The following is a 4764-nucleotide window of genomic DNA, read 5'->3' as shown; positions in this document are numbered from 1 at the left end:
GTTGTTGAGGCTATCAAAGAAAGCAAAGTGAATAATAATTTTAAACCATAACAATGGAGATATAGTTTAAATCTTTGGAAATTGCCTTTAACCAAGATAGTTGTATAAATATACCAAAGTATTGAAAAATACCTCTCATTGGAATCTCTCCAGACTGGCTTCTAAATAGCTAGTCTGAATAGCTGAATAAGATCTTATTCAGGATGCAGCTTATGACATAAACTCTTTCACTGTCATAGGAAACTGAACTTTAAGACATTGAGTTAATTCAATTTTGGAACCCAGGATTCTATATGTAATTGATTCAACTAAATAGGAGAATATGGTCTTGTTCTTTGATGAAATCAAGTGAAATTAGATATAGACCCTGTTTTCAAGGTTCTTGCATTCTATTGGTGGGAGAAGAAACATATACATATATATATACATATGAATGTATATATGCTATAAAACTATTTTAGGAGTAAAAAAAATCCAAAATTTGAGATAGTTTCAAGAGAAAGGTGCCTTTTTGTAGGAAGAGACTCTTGGTTAAGAGATGTCATTTGAGTCAGACCGTGAAGGAAGAGGAATTTCAACAAGTGGAGGAAATTATAACTTTAAGAGATATTATCTGAGAAATGTATGTCTACAAAGGAGGTGATATTCCAAAAGATATATAAAAGATGGACAGTCTAAGGACTGCACTGGTATTCCTGAAACATTAAGAGTCAAAGGAAGGTCACTAGAGTACTGGAAATGTCTCCCTTAGAGAGAAACTATGGAAAGACATGGCAAGAATTGTATAGGGTAGATGACATCGAGGAACATTTACCCTTCAGTTACGATAGAATTACTCCCATCTGTGATATCATGGCTGAATAAATAAATTCATTGAATCAACTTCCAGAGAGTACAATTCCCTTGCTTATGGATCCTACTTTGTGAAATAGCTGTTTTTTTTTCCTGTTGCTATGAAGTGACCTGAACTTTTCCATAGATATGTTTATCATCAAATAAAATTTATAATTATTATACTCAGGCAGGTGACATCATTTTGTTTTCAGATTTATACTAGTCTGGATGACTAACAGTCTGGACAAGGAATAAATGGCCAAATGGAATTTTCATAATAGAAATCTATTCAGAGAGGCAGATGATAACAGAGAGTGACAGTGATAGATGGATATAAGTAAATGATTATTTTAATGGCCAAATAAATGTTATTCTGAGTAACACTTTTATATTATAAAGCTAAAATTTCATAAATACTCATCATTCTAGATGATGAATATGTTGTGTTCTCTCGTAGTTCATTCGTAAGTTGCTCCTAAGCTTACAAAACTTTTGTTTTTCCCTAGACACACAATAAATAAATTATGATATTAGTCAGAAAAGCTTGTTTAGCCCAGGATATAGGTTAAAGTGATACTTTTAGAATGAATAGTAATAACTAAGATTTGCAATGTTGGCAATTAAAAAATAGCTACTCAGCTCAGCAGCAGCCCTTCTTTCTCCACAGTGGTCAGCTACTACCCCAACTCCCCAGCAACCATGTCGAAGGGACCCACAGTTGGCATTGATCTTGGTACCACTTACTTCTGTGTGGGAGTCTTCCAACATGGAAAAGTGGAGATCATTGCTAATGACCAAGGAAACGGGACCACCTCCAGTTACATCACCTTCACCAACACAGAATGTTTAATCAATGGTGCTGCAAAGAATCAAGTTGCAATGAACCCCACCAACACAGTATTTTATGCCAAACATCTGATTGTTTGCAGATTTGATGATGCAGTTGTACAGTCAGAAATGAAGCACTAGCCTTTTATGGTGGTGAATGACACAGGAAGGCCTAAGGTCCAAGCGGAGTACAAAGGGGAGACCAAAAGTTTCTATCCAGAAGAAGTGTCTTCTGTGGTCTTGAACAAGATGAAAGAAATTGCTGAAGCTTACCTTGAGAAGACTGTCACAAATGCTGTCATCACGGTACCAGACTATTTCAATGATTCCCAACATCAAGCCATTAAAGATGCTGGAACCATTGCTGGTCTCAACGTTCTCTGAATCATCAATGAGCCAACTGCGGCTGCTATTGCTTATGGCTTGGACAAAAAGGTTGGTGCTGAGAGAAATGTGCTGATCTTTGACCTCGGAGGTGGTACTTTTGATGTCTCCACTCTTACCATTGAAGATGGCATCTTTGAGGTCAAGACCATGGCTGAGGACACCCACTTGGGTGGGGAGGACTTTGACAACTGAATGGTCAACCATTTCATTGCCAAGTTCAAGCAAAAGTACAAGAAAGACATCAGTGAGAACAAGAGGGCTGTTTGACATCTTCACACTGCTTGTAAACATGCTAAATGCACCCTGTTTTCTAGTACCCAGGCCAGTATTGAGATTGACTCCCTCTATGAAGGTATCGACTTTTATACATCAATCACTCGAGTCCGTTCTGAGGAGCTGAATGCTCATCCCTTCCGTGGCACACTGGACCCTGTGGAAAAGGCCTTAAGAGATGCCAACCTAGATAAATTACAGATTCATTATATAGTCCTGGTGGGTGGTTCCACTCGAATTCCCAAAATCCAGAAGCTTCTGCAAGACTTCTTCAATGGCAAGGAGCTCAACAAGATTATCAGTCCTGATGAGGCTGTTGCTTATGGCACAGCTGTCCAGACTGCCTTTTTGTCTGGAGATAAATCTGAGAATGTGCAGGACTTGTTGCTGTTGGATGTCACTTCTCTTGCCCTTGGAATTGAAGCTGCTGGTGGAGTTGTGACTGTTCTCATCAAATGTAATACCATCATCCCCCACCAAACAGACACAGACATTTACCACTTATTGAGACAACCAACCTGGTGTGCTAAACAACTGAACAACAGAAGAAAGAGCATTCCACACAACTTTCCAAAAACTGAAGGACTCAAAATTTGTAGCCGGGGCAGTAGCAGTTTAAAAGTAACATTTAAGCTACTGTGTAAATCTGGGCATTCTGAATACTTGAATGTGTGCAGAGGGAGAGAAGTGAGCAACATTGCACTTTATCAGTACTGTAAACAAGTGGAAATGCAATTCTTGTCCTGGAGAATTAAAGCTATTTAAAATTGGCACCATAAAAAAATAGTAAAAATAACAAAAGTGAGGTGGAAGTTAAAAAAATATATATCCAGAATGCTAGTGTTTAAGTTGGTGAGTGGTTGGGGCTGTGTATTTGAAATTTGATTAGAGATTTCCGCTGAATTTTTTAGTTGCAAAGAACTGGATCCTTTCAATTTTGGAACTCTTGTCAAGATTATATTATCCTTACTGATGAGTGCCTCATGTGACTCACTGTTTCAAGTAGGTTCCAGTCATATTTCTGTGTGCTCTGTCAGCACATACATCCCCTTCCCACATTCTCCTCTCACTTTCAGAGTTGAGATCTTCAATGAAATTAATTAAAAGAGGAGAAGAGTTTAGAATTTAGAATTTAGGTAGAATTATGTAGAATTAGAAAAGTGGACACTAAGCACTTGAGATTGAGAGATCTGAAAGCTAGTTTTTCAAAATATAAATATGTCTACAGTGAGGATATAATACTGGTAGTAGAGAGAGAATATCACACCTTAAATAGCACAGAGCTGGTTAAACATAATCAATGGATTAAATCAATGGATAAACCAATGGATCAAAGGATCAATGCTAGTAGAATGTTGAATGAAATTATTTTCCCATTTAAAAAAATATTTTTATTTAAAACTTTTACTTAAAGTTTTGAGTGCCAAATTCTCCCTCTTGCCCTTCTTCCCCTCCCCCTCCCTGAGATGGCATACAATCAGATACGTGCAATTATGAGAAACATTTCCATATTAGTCATTTTGTGTAAGAAGGCCAGAATTAAAGGAAAAAATAGAAAGTGAAAAATAGCATGCTTCAATCTGTATTCAGTCAATATCAGTTCTTTGCTGATAATATGCTGCATTAGTCCTTTGTGATTATCTTGGATCTTTATATTGCTGAGAATAGCTAAGTCATTCACAGTTCTGCACTGAAAAATATTTCTGTTATCGTGTATAATGTTCTCCAAGTTCTGTTCACTTTACTATGCAAAGGTTCATGTAAGTCTTTCCAAGTTTTTCTGAAGTCATCGTGCTTGTAATAGTACAATAATATTCCATCGCAATCATATGCCACAGCTTACTTTTCCCTTTCCCAGTTGATGGGCATCACTTTGACTTCCAAGTCTTAGCCACCACACAAAGAGCTGTTAGAAATTTTTTTGTGCAAATAGGTCTTCTCCCCTCTTTTGTTTTGAGTGTCTTTGGGATACAGACCTAGCAATGGTATTGCTGGACAAAGGATATGCACAGTTTTATAGCCCTTTGGACATAGTTCCAAATTGCTATTCAAAATGGTTGGATCAGTTCACAACTTTACCAGCAAAGTATTAGTGTCCCACTTTTCCCACATCTCCTCCAACATCCAACATTTTCCATTTTTGTCATATTAACCACTCTGATGTGTGAGGTGGTACTTCAGCTTTGTTTTAATTTGCATTTGTCTGAGCAGTATTGATATAGAGCATTTTTACTTTTCAAAATTAATTAATTTAGTTTTAGTTTTCAATGTTCACTTTAATAAGATTTTGTGTTTTAAATCTTTCCCCTACTTCCTCACCCTCATTCCCAAGACACCATACAATCTGATATAGGCTACACATGTACAATCATATTAAACATATTTCCACATTAGACATGCTATGAAAGAAGAATCAGAACAAAAGGGAAACACCATGAGAAA

The 4764-nt window shown here is 36.8% G+C and overlaps 1 pseudogene; it reads left to right on the top strand.

Moving 5' to 3' along the window:
- Positions 1-1533: 1533 nt before the first annotated feature.
- LOC140507978 (heat shock cognate 71 kDa protein pseudogene) lies at positions 1534-4539 on the top strand (annotated as a pseudogene).
- Positions 4540-4764: the final 225 nt, after the last annotated feature.

This window comes from Notamacropus eugenii, chromosome 5 (assembly GCF_028372415.1).
Source record: "Notamacropus eugenii isolate mMacEug1 chromosome 5, mMacEug1.pri_v2, whole genome shotgun sequence".
NCBI classification, from domain to species: domain Eukaryota; kingdom Metazoa; phylum Chordata; class Mammalia; order Diprotodontia; family Macropodidae; genus Notamacropus; species Notamacropus eugenii.
Note: the sequence above shows the minus strand (reverse complement) of the source record. Positions and strands in the feature narration are given on the sequence as shown.